The 19341-nt window shown below is 34.6% G+C and overlaps 1 non-coding gene across 1 annotated transcript; it reads left to right on the top strand.

Annotated features, from left to right (window-relative positions):
* Window positions 1-7386: 7386 nt before the first annotated feature.
* On the top strand, window positions 7387-7494 carry LOC125121698 (U6 spliceosomal RNA). Its single transcript, XR_007133567.1, has one exon. It is a non-coding gene; the product is annotated as a U6 spliceosomal RNA (small nuclear RNA).
* Window positions 7495-19341: the final 11847 nt, after the last annotated feature.

Raw genomic sequence — 19341 nt, 5'->3', positions numbered from 1 at the left:
AGTCCCCCGGTTCCCACCTTTAATGAAGATAAATGTCTCTGTGTCTTGTTTTATGTAAACTTTTCCCTTAAGTTTCACAGCACCTGTTCTTTAGCCCTCACCTGCTGAGTTGGCCTCAGCACCCAACCCCCAACCAGTGTCATTTGGAAACCATAAGCTTTTCAAAGTCTGTGAGTCAATATCTGTTCTGCAAAGAAGTTCATTGCATCCTTTTTTTAGATTCCACATGTAAATGATAGCATTTGATGTTGGTGTCTCACTGTCATACTAACTTCACTCTGCATGATAATTTCTAGGTCCATCCATGTTGCTGCAAATGCCTTTACTTCTTTCCTTTTAATGGCTGAGTAATATTCCATTGTGTATATGTACCACATCTTCTTTATCCACTCCTCTGTTGATAGACATGTAAGTTGTTTCCATGTCTTGGCTATTGTATAGAGTGCTGCAATGAACGTTGGAGTACATGTATCTTTTTGAGTCATGGTTTTCTCTGGATAGATGCCCAGGAGTGGGATTGCTGGATCAAATGGTAATTCTATTTTTAGTTTTCTGAGGAATCTCCATACTTCCATATTGTTTTCCACAGTAGTTGCACCAATTTACATTCCCACCAAGGAAGCTTACCTTTGCTACTCCTTTTCTACCACACTTAAGTTCTAAAGTAAATCTACCTAAGAAGATTCATTTACTGTCTAAAAGTGATACAAATTCCTTGTTCTCATGGATCTTATAATCTAGTTTGGGAAATAGTGATAAATAAACCAATATATAAAGAGTACAGTGTTAGGTAGCTATAGATTCCATGGAGTAAAAAGTAAGTCAGAAAGAAGGTAAAAAGTGAGTGGGATATACTTTAGATAGAAGAGTCAGGGAGAGTCTCACTGTGCAATGGAGCAGATACTTGAATGAAGCATGAGAGGAAGCTGTTTGAGAATTTGGAGGAAAAGTTTTTCAAACAGAAGGAATAAAAATAATACATTTTTTGGCCCTTCCCACAGCATATGGAAGTTCTTGGGCCAGGGACCGAACCCAGGCCACAGCAGGGACAATGCGAGATCCTCTGCGTCACAGGAGAATTCCAACACATTTTTATAAAGGAGTCATATTTCTTAGTTAAAAATAGTTTTTCCTCATGTTTTAGATAATTCTAATACATAATGAATCAAGACTATTGCTACCTAGTAAGTCATATTTTCAAGAAAATCTTAAAATGATACTTCATTTTTCAGCCTCTATAGAAATTAAAAATGAAAATTTTCAATAATTAATATTTTTCTCTTTAAGTACAAAATTATTTTATTTTAAACCCTTAGAGTAGAAGTTCATTACAGTAGAGAAGATTTTTTTTCCCTGCATTTCTAAAAAAAAAGTAACCATTGACATTTCATACTTTCTTTATTACTTTCAGCTGTAAGTAACAGAAATCCAACTCAGATTAGTTCACACGAATGGGAGAGTTGTATTGGCTCACTGAACTATATGAAATTTGCTTCAGAAACTTTTTTTATTAAGACTTTTTCTTCATTTCTCATTTGGTTTCTCTCTGTATTGACCTCATTTCTCTTACTTCAGATGGCTTTCTCCAAGTCTATTGAGGGACCTTAACATGGTTCAGATTATCAGTTATTATTCAGCATCCAGGATATTAAATTATCCTGTTATAGCAATCTTAAAGGAACTAGAGGATTCTCACTCCCTTGTACATGAAATAAGGACATGTTTTAATTGGCCTTACTTGAGTCGCATGCCCTTTTGCACTAATTCCTGTGGTTGGATACAGTTCCATCAGTTGAAATGACTACGATCTAGTTTCCCAACAGAAAGCAAATGCTGTTAATAGAGTGGGAGGAAGTATTTCTGGATAGATCAAATCAACAAATGTCCATTCTGGCGATTATTATAAATGTTGATCATTATAGGAAAGGTACGACTATTAAGCACAATGTACTATGTAGCACAGACATCAGAATGAGGTGGACTTGGGTATGCACTCTGGTCCACAGATGACTAACTGTGACATTGTATACACTGGTAATTTAATAGAATTTAATCTATTAAATTCTGATAAAATAGTATGTATCCCATAGTTCTAGGTACAAATTAAGGGAATACTTAGTGCCCAATAAATGGTTTCTATTATTTTTAATTTCATATGTTTATTCAATGAATTCTCACAAAGTCCCATGAAGTAATAATTAATAGCTCTAATTATAAAGAATTGGATCTCAAAAGGTTCAATGGCTTTGTAAAAAATCACACAGCTGGTAAATGACAGATCTGGAAGTAGATTCAAATCCCACATCTGCAGGATTTCAAAGCCTATCTTCTTTCTCCCATACTACATTGCCTAAGTCATAACACAACTCCTTGTAATAGGCTTCAGAGCCTACTGAAGGACAAAGGGTTATTATTCCCTAAATTGACATCTTCTTGTCCTATTTACATAGGATTTTCATGCCTTCAGGCCAGTAATATGTAAGTTCCTGTTTCTGTCCATCAGCTATGATCATGAAGAAAATGAAATGGTTATGCAGAGGACATCAGTTCACTGTAAACAAGTGATACCAGAAATTCTAAAATCAGAAACTCATTTTACTTGCTTAAGTTTTTTTATCTTTCCAAACATGTCATATTCTCATAAGACAGTGATAACTATGGAAAGCAAGAGTTTAGAGGCCTGAGTTCAAAGCCCAGTTTTAGTATCTGGGTATTGGTTTTACTATTCATAAAGTTGAGAGGCTGACTATTTTACAGAGTTTTAGTGGTGATTAAATGATATAGGGTATGTAGAAGTGTTTTTTCAATGTACAAAATGCTAAATAAATAGCAGATATGTTATCAATAATATTAAGAATAAAACATTTTTGGGCTATGCCCCTAGCATGTGGAAGTTCCCCAGGCCAGGGATTGAACTTGTCCACAGCATCGACCCAAGACACTGTAGTGACAGTGCCATATCCTTAACCCTCTGTGCCACAAGGAAACTCCAAAGAATAAAACATTTTTTTTTCTTTTTTTTATTACTCAAATGAATTTATCACATCTGTAGTTGTATAAGAATAAAACATTTTAAATAGTTCTTTAAATCTTAGTATGAACAGATTTTAAATCCTATACTAAGTGTAGCTTTTGAAAGAAGAAAGAGCTTGGGCCCTGAACAGTTAGGCAGGGAAATGGAATGTAAGTTCTATAGTAAAGAAAATGTAAGGAAAGAGGAATCTGAAGACACCAGAAGTCAAATAATCCTTTACAATCCTGCATATGGCCTTGGGAGTGCCCACTACCCTATATGTAAAATATAAATATTCAATTACACAGGGTTAAGAGGGAAAGGTTCTCTCCAGAACTCTCACACAAATTTAACTAAACTTGAGCTAATTTTTTTAATGTGCAAGTTCAGAAACAATTTATAGTATATATTAAAACATCTATTTCAACTGGCGAACTTTGTGCATCTGCAAATGAAGAAATTAACACCAATAAATTGCTTTGGATACTGTATTGTCACTTGTGTGCTATATTAATTTACTGCACTAATTAACTTACTGTCTCACACCAAATCAACATGCCCTCTCTAAGATGAATTCATATTAACATGGACTATATATGACTAATTTTAACTCTTTATAAGTATTCCTCAATGTACAGACATTTCTAAGAATTTGTTTATGAGGTAAAAAAATTTCTATTACATAAACCATTTTTCCAACATGTATACCATTTTTTAAAAATTTTATATGTCTAACTTAAGTGCTGTCAGTCCAACATTTGGAATCTCTCTTTTTTACCTGTATGTTTTTCTTAGTTGCAAAAAATCAAAGATGTACTGGACCTATGACACAAATCAAGGGTGGTATAGTTGAAAAAAACGGAGATTTCACAGAACTGAAGAGTAGGGCATACTACTACATCCAGACCTCATGGGAACAGAAAAGGGGTTAGAGAGAGGATACTTTTTCTATCTCTTAGAAATCACAGGATTTCTTTTATATTATTTCTCTTTTTTCATTGCTTCTCCACTTTGCTCTATGCCTTTCAACTTATTTGTCTGAGTTTTAGCTCACTATGGCTACCTCAGCTATAACTGTATGACCCTTCATTTCAAGTGCCTGTGACTAACTGCAAAGACTTAAGTACAAATTCTTAGAAAACATGATTGGCTCAACCCATTCTAATTGATTTGCTTGCCTTAAGAAAGTTATTTGTTTCAGATTTTACCAATTGTAAGCAGAGAAAACATGTGGGAGAAACTTGACCATCCAGCTTTTCCCTTCATCCCAGGTTGAATACAGAACCAGTTCATTCATAAGAGGGTATGAGACCCTTACAAATTCAAAAGGCAAAGTAAACTTAGAACTTCTATCTTCACATCTTAGAAGTCACTTAAAAGCAACAAGAAGAATAAGAAGTAGAAATGTATACCTATATTCAACAAAAATTAGAAAGAACTAAAATCACAAGCCAAAAAAATAGATGAAATCAGTATTAAAAGCTTTAAAGATCATATAGGTGCTCATAAATGAGTGGAGGGAGAATACACAATGCTGATCCCACAAAAGAAAACAATCCAAAATTAAAGGCCCCTCTTTACAGTTAAAAATTAAATCCCTTATTTCCAACAATGGAAAGGCTGAATGGATTGGCAATATTAGCTTTCATGGAAACAATTTGGTTTTGAGGACAAGAGACAGTTCTGTGAGAGAAATCACATATATAAGGCACATTCACAGGAATTTGTCTCTCAGAAAGAAGCGAGGGAAAAAAAAGAAATAGCAATGACATTCAAAATGTCTTCTAAATATGATTAATATTTGCTGAAAATGAATTGACTTGACTAGAACTTCCCAAATGTTTCATAAACATTATAATTTAATCCTCACAGCAACCAAACAATGAAGATAATTATCTTCATTTTACATATATCAGAGGTAAAGTCCAGGAATATTGCCTGAGATCACATGGTTTATAAATCAGAAATTGAACTTGAACCTGTATATTTAACTTCAAAGTCTGTACTTTCTCCTTTAAACCACATCAAGTTCATGCTTTGTCTAACTTAAATATTAAACCCATTTGAGGAAAGTCAATCAAATAAAAATGAAGCACACATAATCTTAAATAAATAATAAAGTATAAGCCCATCTTTTCAACCATTCTATCTCATTTCACAAAGCCTGGCTCATGGCAAGCATTCAAAAAATATTTTTTTTAATTTATTAATTTAGAAAATGGATTTGACTTGTTGCTGAGAAATCACAAGTGTGATCAGGCAGGAACCACACTGAAATTTTTAGGTAACTTTTTCCCATTGGGTAAATTTTGCTTCCTTCATCAAATAATAAAATATAAAAAGTTCTTCACTCTTCATTAGCATTTATATGTAAATGTCTTCCCTGATCAAGCTCTTGAGAAGAAAAATATGAAATGCCATTCAGAACCTATTTAAATTTGTTGAAAATATTTTACATCAAATAATATCTTAAAGGGTTTAGATATATCATTTCATTTAATCTTTATTACAAAGGCAAGTAGAGTATACAGGTAATAAGTAAATGTCCTTGGATTACTATGTCAGTAATTGTAAATGTAAAATTGAAGCTCAAGTCTTCTAAATCCTATGTAGTTTCCAATATACCAGTGGCTTCCAAAGTGGGGTTTATGCACCCAAGAAGCATACAAGATCAAAAAAAATTATTGAAACTTCTATTTATATATATTATAAACATACATTTCTAGTATAAATTCCATGTTATATATCATATATTTAATTTTAATCTTTTTATGAATTATAAATTATATTAGTATATTATAAGTAGATAATTTATACATAAATATTTATTGAGTGCATGTAAGCTAAAAAAATCATTGATGAAAGTTACAGTCAAAAAACTGTACTATACACACTGCTTTTATCTCTAAAACACACAATATAGACACAGAGAGAGAATTAAAAGATTAAGCAGGCTAAGATCTTTGTCTACATCCAGTAGATGCTAAAACTTGACATAGACTGACCTTGTTCTGCCACCTCATAGGAATAAACTAGGAAATCCTCTGCTTGGAAGGCCTTCTCTAGACCTTTCCCCTGAGAGTTTTCAATATAAGTACCAATGATCCAGGCCTGCCACAGCTTCATCAACTTAGGTTTCTAGTTTCTTCATTAACAGATCAAAGATGTTTAAAAAGTTCTAACTAGGACATCAACATACATGATATATGCTATCACGAATAAAAGAAAGCTTAACAAAAAAGAGAGAGAGAGAGAAAAGAAAGGAGTTCCTATTGTGGCTCAGCAGAAAAGAATCTGAATAGTATCCATGAGGATGAAAGGTTTGATCCCTGGCCTCACTCAGCAGGTTAAGGATCCAGCGTTGCCATGAGGTGTGGTGTAGGTCACAGATATGGCTCAGATCCCAAGTTGCTGTGGCCGTGGTGTAAGCCAGTGGCTATAGCTCTGATTTCACCCCTCGCCTGGGAACCTCCATGTGCTGCGGGTGAGGCCCTAAAAAGAACAAAAAAAAAAAAAGAAAGCTTAACAAAATAGAGGAACACTATTAGAAATATTAGAAATCTTTAGTATTTTAGAAATCTTTCTTATCAAATTAATATTACTGAATTCCACAAAAAAAAATTTGGAATATTGAGGATCAGTAGGAGAGTTTCAAAACAGACTCAATGAAATCTTTCAGCAATATTCTAGCATAGACACAGTAGCTGGTCAAAGCTAGCTCCTTAAAGCCCTATTTGTTAAGAAGAGAAATAGCCAATTAGAAAAGAGAATGCAAGTAAATAGTAAGAAGCCAATTTAAAGGAATTAAAAGCAGCAGAATATCATCAGGAAAAAAATAAAAATAAAAAGGACTACGAAGGTAGAGTTCCTGCTGTGGTGCAACAGGATCAGCATTGTCCCTGCAGCACCAGGATGCAGGTTTGATGCCTGGCCCAGAACAGTGAGTTAAAGGATCCTGTGTTGCTGCAGCTGTGGCATAGTTTGCAACTGTGGCTTGGATCTGATCTCTGGCGCAGAAATTCCATATACCATGGGTGGCCAAAAAATAAAGGAAAGAAAAAAAAAGCACTATGAAGAAAAAATAAAAATCTCAAATTGAATATCCTATTCACAATAGCAAACTCACCTAAAGCTAAGAAGGGAAAGAACCATTCACAGGACGCCTATCAGTTTAAGTTATCCTCAAATATAAACCATAATGATAACTGGCACATAGTTTATCAGCATGGTGTAAAAAGGTAAGACATTGAAAAGAATTAAGAATAAAGTCCACTGGGCCAATTTGGGGATACAAAAATGACAAACCTCCAAAAAGCTAATTATCACTTTATTGTATCTACTGCTATAACAAGGCAAAAGGAATAAAGTTGATAGTGCTTGCTTTATCAGCACATATTACTAAAACTGAAATGATACAGAAAAGCCTACCATAACCCTCATGCAAGGGAGACATACTAATTCTTAAACTGTTTTATATTTTTGTTATTTTTTAAAAAAAGAAATACAATCTGAAACTAATGAGATTAGTTACACACAGGGGCTGAAAGGGAAAAAAATGGAAGGGATTGTGGAGAGGGCAGTGACTCTTTTGTGAATATACATTTAAGAGAGCCTTAAAGTTTATTTTTTAAAATTTTATTTACAAAGTTCTATTAATTTGGGGCATACAGCAAAGTAAATCAGTTATATATACATATATATATATATATATATATACACACACACATATATATATACACACATATATATATATACACATATATATATACATCCATTCCCTTTCAGATTTTTTTCAATATAGGTTATCACACAGTATTGAGTAAACTTCCCCATGCTATATAGTAGGTCCTTGTTACCCATCTATTCTATACATAGAGTGTGTTTATGTCAATCCCAACCCCCCAATTTATCCATACATACAACCCATGTTTCCCCTTTGGTAACAATAAGTTTGGTTTCGAAAACTTTGAGTCTGCTTCTGTGTTGTAAGTTCAATTATATCATACTTATGAGATTCCACCTATTAGTGATCTCATATGATATTTTCTTTTTCTGACTTACTTCACTTAGTGTGATAATTCCTAGGTCTGTCCATTTTGCTGCAAATGGCATTGTTCCATGCTTTTATGGCCAAGTAATATTCCATTGTATATATGAAATTGACTTTTTTAATCACACTGTTTTATGTATTAAAAAACACTAGGAGAATAAAACCTCAAATAACAGAAATAATATAACACAACTATATCCTGAATTAAATAAATAAATAGTTGTACTGAAGGGGAAAACTAACCTGAGCAACTTTGAAACACAGTACTGACTGTATATCCTGAGTCTAAAGCCCAAGAGCACTGCAAATATGGAACTCTAGTTAGAGGATATGTTTTGATGGCATGGGAGTTAGCAATTCTCAAACTATCTTCTATGTATTGTAGCACTGAGGAAGTGATTAACTATGTAGAGAATTAAAGAAGTAAGATTTCTCTGTTGGAGAAGGCAGTTACAAATATGGAAAAAGAGAAGGCTAAAATGAATCCTCTTGTAGTGAATTGGATGAAAGTTATTAGTATTAATTCCTGGCTTTTAAGAGATGAATAGAGGGTGAATGGAGATAAAAAATAAATGTAGATATATTAATATTTCTTCACTCTGCCTATTGAAAGGGCCTAGAAAAAAAGATATCCATCAGCAATGAGCACAGTTAAATCCTGATCTTAGTTTCTAAGTACCATGCCCCATTAAAAAGAACTGGCCTCCTTGAAAATATAGTTGACTCTTAGTGCTGTGTCAGGAAATGTAAAAGGTGAGTCTAGAACATCTTGTAGTTCCAGAAAGTAAGACAGTGTTCAAAAAAATGATGGAAGTATGATAGAGGTATGCTAAAATGAATAGGAACCTGTTTAAGGGTTTCCCCTGACTACATATGAAACAAATTGAGCATTAAAATAGAGCAACAATAGTAAAAGAATACTTGTGGCATAAAGAGAAATATCTAAATCTATACTCCATAAAAATGAATAAGTAAATTAATAAGGGAAAAGTTTATTTGTATTACAACTAGTAAATGGAGAAAGAGAAAATAATGAAGTTATAAAATTACTATTTGGCAACTGTAGTCTACCTAAATTTAGCTGACTGTCCTTCTGAAAGATTGATGAGGATAGACATCAAATTAGTGGTACCCACATGGATAGGAAAAAAAGAGCTACTTGCTTAGTAGATAAATCAGCAAAAACATTGCTTTTGGCTTCTGTGATGATCTCAGAAATACATGCATATACTTTAATAATTGATATTTCTTGGGTATTTAATAACTTTTAATATGTCATTAAGCACTTTATCATTTTCCTATCAGTATACTTAAATATATCTCAAATCCCCATTGCTCCTATAGCACCCTAAAACTATGAATTGTGTCCACTATAGGTTAAATGTTTTCCACTTTCCTTTGCCATAACGCAGGCTCAGTCTAAAGTTACAGGTTAGCCAACTGGGAAAATAGAATTAGGCAGTGGAGTTTTTTGATGGCTGCATATTCCATGGTAATTACACGTCCTGCATAGGAAGTATCTTTCCTGTTTTAGAGAAAAAGCCATCTATAAACAATATTCAATCAGGATTCATTAAAGGAGTATTGTAGGAGCTGTCTTGGACATATCTCCCAAGTTACAGCTAAACAGTTATGTAATTTCCCTTTGTCTAGAAGGATTAAGATTTGAACAATGTAGAATTGTTATATGAGAAGTAAAAAGTAGGAAGACTTTGTTAGTAGTAGAATGAATGACAGAGAAATGCCATTGCTGCATTGCAGTTGCCTGCAAACAACAGAGAGTACACACTACCATGGCTGAAATTACAAAGGAGACTGTAAATGCCCTATGGACCAAGCTAGCAGTCACTTGCTACCATGGTAATGGAGCTCACCAAACTTTAAAACACTACTGGCTTCACAATAGGATATCGGTTCTCTGGCTAATACTTTCTGCTGCTTTTGGTTAATTCCTCAGGCAAATAGGGGAAAAAATCCATTTCAAAAAGCTGATTGGGTCTCAGAGAATAGGCAAATAAGTCGAGATTTATTTGTATAGATCTGACTATGTCAAATAGGAAACTGGTTTACTTGAAATTTTCCAAGCTCCAATAATGGATTTTATTTTTTCCGAAATAATTATTTTTGTTTTGATTTAAGGCATTAGCAGGTGTTTTCAGGCTAGTATGCAGCTGCTATCTAGAAAGGACAGTCAAGTGATGATTCCGTACCAGAAATAGAATGTCTCATGGTCAATCCCTCTGTGGATAAGCAGAATAATGAAAAGGAGGGATGACAAATTCTGACTTGACCACTCAGGCTGCTGACAGTAGTTCAGACCCAATGGTTATTAAAACAACTACTGGGGGTGCAAAGATCCTGAAAGGGGCACCTCACTTATACAGCAAACACAACAAAGCACCATAGCCTGGGAATGAGTATTTTTGTACATGACAACAAATCACTTCCTAGAAAATTCAAAAACAGGCAACTGAACACTTGTTAGTCATTGTTTTGGATTAGATTCCCTGCTTAACTCTCCATTTTGGCTCAAGGATCTTCAGTTTTTCTCTTTAACATAAGAAAAAAATATCCTTGTGGAAGCCAAAATCAAACTGGAATAAAGATTTGTGATATATATCAATTTTTACAAAACTGTAATTTGTTACTGTTTCCTTTTTATTGTAAATAAATTTATACATTTGTACTCAATTTTATATTCATAATTTTAAATTATTTTTCTTAGAGGGAGCCTCCAAAATTGAGTAAAATTCAGTCCTTACAAAACCTGGAGCAGTTGGCTATAATTCTAGGACATTTAAAAGTGACAGTTGTACATTGGTTTCCCATGGATTCAAATATGGTGGAAGATGGATATAGGGATAGAGATGTTATTTTATTTGTGAGATATTCCTCTGAAGACAACTACTTGGAACTGAACAGATAATATCTGGCTAAACTCATTAATCACCTCAAACTTAGAGCCCTAGGGAACTAATCTCAACAAATAAACTTACATGCCTTCGTCTTTAAAAAATTTTAAAAAACAAACTATACCTTAATTTGAATCCCCTTTTAACCTTGGCTATCAGACGTTCTTATAAATGTAACTTTGATTAGCTTACCTCACGTTCATTAATTACTTAAATGCTGCCACTGTTTTGTTTTTAATCTCAATTATGCCATGTTATTTTATAATATAACCTATAAATTCATCTTCCTAAATGTCTGAAAAGTTGAAATCCATAAAAATCCGTCCAAACCTGAAACAGTTGAATAAAGGAGTAACTAACTTATTAGTTTTTATCCGCAGGTTAGTATCAAAGATTCATCTTGATAATCACCATGCATTTATCCACACAAATAATCAATAAACAATCCATAATAGGAATATAAAAGAGTTTTATTTGAGCCAAACTGAGGACTATAGCCAAGGAGATACAGATACAAGAAGCCCTAGGACTGTGCTCCACCAGACTACAGAATGCAAGAGGCTTATACATGCAAAAAGTGAAAAATTACCCAAGCTGTTTGTTAAGAATTAGAACTAAAGCTAGTGAGAAGGGTGCTTGTTAAGCAAGGATTGGTTGGTGTCCATAATGGTTACATAGTTACAAGCGGAGACCTTGAGACCATAAGGTTGCAGCTGATAGCTGCTAGCAACTATTGTTTTGAGAATGACTGGTATATCCTTGAGATTGAAACAGTTCAGAAAATTCAAGTTCTCAGTGATGCAGGAATGTGTCTAAAACCAAATCCTTAATACCCACCAAGCTCCATTTTGAATGCCTAAAACAGAGTTACTCCATTTTTATTTTTAAATCCATTCTTTAATGATTAAAGCCAAGATACAATGCATGTTTGACAAGCCATAAGACAGACTGTTCTATTTAGCATAAACTTCAAGTCAAATCACGTATAAACCAGAATGATTTCATCATACATAAATATGTGAAAATTTCCTCCATCCACCCACTGATAAATACATTTTAATGCTTACTATGTGTTAATTACCAGCAAGTGAAAAGAATATTGACCTAGTATTAGTCAAGAGATCAAAAACAACTTTAAAAAGGTTTTTTTAAAAAAATTATCATCTATAGAACATAACACTAGGTTTTGAACATAGTTGCTACTCAAAAAATATTTGTGGGTTTACTATGATTTAATATTTCAACAGTGGAAAAATCATCTTGGATCCAGAAACCGTTTATCTAAATCCTAGATCTGCCATGTTCTAGCTATGTGATTTTAGGAAAGCCATTTAATAGTCGTGTGTCTCTAGTTCTCTAAATGTAAAATGTGATGACACTTATCCTCTACCTACATAATTAAGATTTTTGTGAAATCGTGAGACTTAAATGGGGAAAGGGTGTGGTTGAGTTGAGTAGTCCCTTCTTCTGGGGAAGACAGAAATGTATCATGATAATTACCAAGATGGAGGAGATTGCATAGTGTAGTGAAATGAAGTGTCTGCATCTACCTTTGGAGTCTGTGAGGTTAAGGGAAGAATATTTGAAGTGAGACTTGTAATAAGAACTTGGCAGATCAAAAGGAAAGGGACTGAATTCCAGGCAGAATTCCTGCAAAATATAGTGCAAGAAATTCATGATGTGTTTGGAAAACTTGATATGGTTCATAATTTCGGAAAGCATAAGTTGGGGAAAGTAGAGCACAAATTAAGGAGAAAGAGGTAGAAGATGGTAGGAATGAATGGACAGACAAGGCAAGATCATGTACAACAATAATGTACATTATGAAAGAAAGAGTTTGGGTTCCACAAGTCCAGCCATTAGACACCACTGAGATCTGGTGGAAGAGAGAGGAATACAGATTTTCTTATTAGAAAGACCATTCTGGCCCCCGAGAAGAGAACAAATTGGAGATGGCAAGATCCATATTAGGAAATGCAATCATTCCTCTTCCAGATTTTCTACCTAATCCACTTTCCATATTTTAAGGAAACTTTACTGCCAAATTCCCCTACTCCTGTTCCCCAAGACTAATACCTACCCATTATTACCATACAAGTGCTTTATTCCTTCAATTACACTTTCATCTCCCTGCAATTATTAGATTGTAGGACAAACCAAACAACATAACACTAGGTAAAGTACATTGGCCAGATAAATTCACAGATAACAATGATGGTATTAATACCTAACATTTCCCGAGTGCACTTAGGTGCCATACATTATGTTCAGCATTTTACATGCACCATTTTGTTTAATCCACACAATAGCCATACATATATAGTCACCAACGTACAAAGGATGAAAAAGTTTAGGGAAGTTTTCATAATCTGCCTGATTTTACAAACCAGTAGCTAAATTCAGCCTCAAATCCAGGAGTATCTGACATCAATACTCTTACCCATCATGCTACAAGAGAAACCAGAAATGACAAGATAGACACTGCCTCATAAATTTTTATATTAAAGAAGATAGGGCTATATCTGTGTTCCAACTGATAAAGCCTGAGATGCAAAAGTAACATGCATTTTCTAAATTTTCCACCATAAATTATGTAATTAGAAAAAAAATAGCAAAAGTTTCTTCATTTGTTAATATGATTACTCAAAACAAACTACTAAGCTGTATTATGATAAAAATCTCAAAAATGCTCCCTTTTTCTATTATAGTACTCACCACTGAGTGAGCCTACTGAAAAAAGTTTATCAACAAAAAAGTGGCTAGTTTAGCCAGTAGAATCAATGAGAGGAAATGTGACCCAGATAATCTCAAATTGTCAACATTCAAATTTTCATGTTGATTTAGGAGACATTTTTTTCTTAGTATTTATTTATACCTCATTGGTTTCAAAATCAAGATTTGGGGATGTTTACAAAATTTTATGCAACAAGATAAAACCAATAAATGAGGAAAATGGGACAAAGGAAAACAGCATTTTTTTCTCAGCATATTTGGGTACCTAGTTATTTCTTGTTTTGTTTAATATACACATGAATTTTCTGTCTCTAATAATACAAAAGTGTAGTAGGCAGAATGCTATTCCCATGCTCATTCCATGATCCCCATCCCAGGTGTACATTCTCTATAATATCACCTCCCCTTGAGTGTGGGATAGACTGTGAATACACTGGAATTTACTACCTTCATTAACTGAACTTTTATGATAAAAATGAAGGGATTTGGCATATGTAATTAAAAATCACAAATTATTAAAAAATTAAAAAATAAAATGCAGATTTTCACCAACTTAAAAAATATGTGGTAGTATATCTAATGGAATACTACTCAGACATAAAAAGGATGAAATAATGCCACTTGTAGCAACATGGATGCAACTACAGATTCTCATGCCAAATGAAGTCAGAAAGAGAAAGACCAATACTATAGAGTATTATTTATATCTGGAATCTAAATATAGCATAGGGAGTTCCCTTCATGGCTCAGCAGTTAATGAACCCAACTGGGATCCATGAGGATGCAGGTTCGATCCCTGGCCTTGCTCAGTGGGTTGGGGATCCAGCATTGCTGTGAGCTATGATGTAGGTCATAGACACAGCTCAGATCCCGCATTACTGTGGCTGTGGCATAGACTGGTAGCTGTAGTTCTGATTCAACCCCTAGCCTGGGAACTTCCATATGCCATGGGTGCAACCTTAAAGAGCAAAAAATAAAATAATAAAAATAATAAAATATGGCACAAATGAACCTATCTACAAAACAGAAACAGACTCACAGACTTGTGGTTGCCATGGGGGATGGGAAAGGGATGAGGGAGTAGGATGGACTGGGATTTTGGAATTAGTAGATGCAAACTATTACATTTAGAATGGATAAGCAATGAGGTCTTATTGCATAGCACAGGGAACAATATAGAGTATCTTGGGATAGACCATGATGGAAGATAATATATGAAAGGGAATGTGTGTATATATATATATATATATACACTTCACTGTACAGCAGAAATTGGCACAACATCGTAAATCAACTGTACTTTAATAACAAAATAAATTTAAAAATTAATTCATTTGGGATTAAATAAGAGAGAGATTATTCTAGATAGGCCTGATCTAATTGAGTGAGTCCTTTTTATATACTGAGGCCTTCCAGATACTGAGGCCTTCCCAGTGGAAGAGATTTAAAACATGAGAAACTCTCCTGCTGGCTTTGAAGTGGTAGGCCATCAGGCTATGAAAGCCACAGGGCTAGGTCCTGAGAGGATCCCATAGGCACCGAGACTAGTCCCTGGCTGAATGCTAGCAAGAAAGTGAGGACCTCAGGCTTACACCTGCAAGAAGCAAAGAACCATATGAGTTTGGAAGAGGCCTGGGGCCTCAGATGAGGACACAATCTGACCAACACCTTGACTGCAGCCTTTCAAGACTCTGAGCAAAAAAGCCCAGCCACATTGTAGCCATACTTCTCACTTATTGAACTGCAAGATAATAGACAGAAACAGATAAAAATTGTTCACTATGTGGGAATTTGTTTTACAGCAAGAGAAAAATAATGCACTGGGGCAGGGATGTGACCCACTGCAGGCTGAAAGCATGAAAAACATTGCCTCTGACAATAGTATCCCAGAAACATAACCAATTGCTCTCAGGTAATCTAGAGCAAATCATGCACATAGAAAAGCATACATCTCAAACAAATCTTAAATATTCTGAGATTTTTATTGATTTGCATTTTCACCAGTGCAATAAAAAGATGGCCTCAAGAGTGAAATGTATGGGGAAATGGCAGAGGTCAATTATAAATAACTTTAACAGCTTTTAGAGCAAATATACATCCTGTCAACATAAGTATCACTCATTTCTTTCTGGACACTATTAACCCCAGATTTCTAAAGATTAAGTCCCTGTCTTGATGATTATATAAATATAATTATATAAAGCCTGGCTATTCTCTTTCCCCTTCAGTACTGATACTTAATTCATTCTGACTTGTCACAAGTTTACAAGGAACTCTTTTCTCTGCTTTTCTCATACTGCAATGACTTAGCATTGGGAATGGGGAAATTGTATGGTGATTGGATAATAGAGCCAGAAAATATTAGATCTTATTCAATTTTATATCCCTGGAGCCCAAATCTCCCTATCAATCATGTTTTAATGTTAAAAATATATCAGTAAGAGGTGTTGAGAAATAGACTGTTTTGTTCTACTATCATTTCTCTCCACCACCCCACCCCCATGATACACACACTCTTATTTAGATGACAGCTTTGAGAAACAAGTCTGAAAAAATGAAAGTATTATTTTCCAATAGTATGAGGAATAGACTTATAGTCTGAATTCTGGCCAATATGAAAATGTTCTATAACTAAAAACTTTGAAGGCAGTCCTTCAGCTACAAGCAATCTATTTACCATTTCAGAAGCTGAAATAATGAAACTCAGCAGATAGACTACAGATGTGAATTCCTGCTGGGAGCACATATAGCCAAGAACATTTGGAAGCTATTTCATTCATTGTGGAAGATCGATGCTGATGCCACTGAAAAACCAAGATTGTTAACAGGTGTAGATTCCACAGAATAATTGTTTAGGAAACCCAAAAACCACTTCTAAAATTATAGTAGCTCTCTAATGATGAATGTGGTTATTGAAAGATTACTATACATCTATGAAAAAATGATTGGAATCTGCATTTCAGGACACCCTGGAATTATCCTAGTACAACAAAGATTAAAGTGTGCAAAACCAAAAAAAATTCTTTTGTACACTGCAAGAACATTATGGTATGACATGTACATAAATATAAACAGGAAGTCTTAAGTATATCTATTTTTCCCATAGAACACAGCATTTCTAGCAATGTAGTGATGTAAAAAAACAAACCCAAATTATATCTAGACATGAGATTTCAAAACAAGAAAACCAAAATCTAAGCTAAAAGTGCTTTTACTTTGTTATGAGAATATTATTTTTGGAACGCCTTGCAGGGAAGATGAAAGAAAGAAGGAAAGAAAGAGTGAAGGAGAGAGAGGAACAAATGGAGGAAGGAAGGAAAAAGAAAGTAGATTAGAGGGGGCTGGGGAAAGAGAGGAGGGGATTAGAGAAAGGAAGGAAGGAAGGAGGGAGGGAGGGAGGAAAAGGAAGAGCTGTCAGATGAAATTATTTTGCAACCCAAATCTCCTTTACTCCTTCAACAAAGGTGTATTATAAACTAAGCACTGTTTGTCCCTAAAGATACAAAACGGCTTAGGACAAAATCCAGTGAGAATAAAAATACACAAATAAATAATTACAGTGCAGTAGGAAAAAAGGTCATAATGTAGGTTTCGGCATTAGCTATTAGCTATGCCTGGAGCCTTTAATTCTCTTTCTAGGGATGACAATTTAACTGGCCTTCAAACGGCTAACCAAAACATGTGCTAAGGTAAAGTGAGGAGCCTATAGATATAAACTTAATACCTAAGATAAATTTCAACTATTTCAATTCTTTCCTTCTTAACATTTCTACGCACTCCACATCCACCTCTTAAACTCATGTATCATATCTTATTCCTGCTGTTTTCCCCAGATGAATGAATGACATCTCTCTAGAAAGTAACTCCTTGAAAGATGCTACAAGACAAATAGGAAGCCTACTGACCTATATTACACCAGAAGATAAAGAAGCTTGGAGCTTCTTTGAGCAAGACACAAAGATTTTTTGTGTTATGACAGCTGGAACTAACTAAAGGAGGGTATCCGGAGAGTTAAAAAGGTACAAGTCCATTAGGTGAATTGGAAATCTTCTGAGACTGATGTTTGGTAATGGTACCACACAGCAAAGGCTCCAAATTCACACAAGCTATACATGAATCATTTCTCTTAATTCACTGAGCTTCACGGAAGATTAGAGATGGCAGGGAGAAAAAAAGAACTAGTAAATTGGACTATAAATAGAAATTATTCAAAACAAAGCATACAGAAAAAAAGATATGAATGATTAAAAATAAAGAGTCCCTAAACCTTTAATTGAATTACATATGTAAGAATGCCTAGTCTCAGCATTTCTATTCAGCATAATATAGGAAATCTGTGCCAGTACAGTGAGACAGCGAGGGAAGAGGTATATATATTGCACAGGATCAAACACAACTATTTATAGAAAACATGATTATACATGTAGAACATTCATTTATATATTGTATGTGGCTGCTTTTGTGCTATAATAGTAGACATGAGTAGTTGTGACAGAGATCACAAATATAGCCTGTAAAGTCTAAAATATTTACTCCATGGCCCTTTACAGAAAAAAAAATTCCTACTTTTGATGTCAAAAATAAATTTTATAGGAGTGGAAACAAATCCAACTAGGAACCACGAGGTTGAGGGTTCGAGCCCTGGTCTCACTCAGTGGGTTAAGGATCCAGTGTTGCCATGAGCTGTGGTGTAGGTCACAGACAGGGCTCAGATCTAGCATTGCTGTGGCTGTGGGGTAGGCTGGCAGCTACAGCTCCAATTAGACCCCTAGCCTGGGAACCTCCATATGCTGTGGGTGCGGCCCTAAAAAGACAAAAAATTAAATAAATAAATAAATAAATTTTATAAATAAAATTTACAAACAAGCTATTAGAATAAGAGAATAAAGCAAGATAGCATGATGCAAAAGTGATATTTCTAAAAACTCGTTTTTTCTATACAATACCAACAATATGAAAATATATTAAAGTTACAATTATAATGTAATAAAAATATAATTTGTTTAAGAGATGTGGAAAATATACATATATACTGAAAACCCAAATGAGGTTACATTTTGGGGGTTAGACTTTTAACACATGAATTTTGAGGGGGCATAACCCAACCCATATCATGGAATAAAGAAAACACTAATAGGAGTTCCCGTCGTGGCGCAGTGGTTGACGAATCCAACTAGGAACCGTGAGGTTGCGGGTTCGGTCCCTGCCCTTGCTCAGTGGGTTAACGATCCGGCGTTGCCGTGAGCTGTGGTATAGGTTGCAGACGCGGCTCGGATCCCGCGTTGCTGTGGCTCTGGCTTAGGCCGGTGGCTACAGCTCCGATTCGACCCCTAGCCTGGGAACCTCCATATGCCGTGGGAGCAGCCCAAGAAATAGCAACAACAACAACAACAATAACAACAACTAAAAAAAAAAAAACACTAATATATTGCTTATGGGCATGAATTGGTACAGTCACATCAGCAATTTCCTAAAAAGTTAATTGTACACTTAGTATGTGACACAGAATTGCATTCCCAGGTATTATCACAAGAGACATAAAACATATGTATGTCCACAAAAAGACTTGTATACCAGTGTTTGTTACAGTATTATCATAACAGCACAAAACTGGGAACAATCCAAATGTTCAT

Source organism: Phacochoerus africanus, chromosome 2, assembly GCF_016906955.1.
Source record: "Phacochoerus africanus isolate WHEZ1 chromosome 2, ROS_Pafr_v1, whole genome shotgun sequence".
NCBI lineage: Eukaryota > Metazoa > Chordata > Mammalia > Artiodactyla > Suidae > Phacochoerus > Phacochoerus africanus.
The sequence above is the reverse complement of the archived record's forward strand: the minus strand, read 5'-3'. Positions and strand labels throughout refer to the sequence as shown.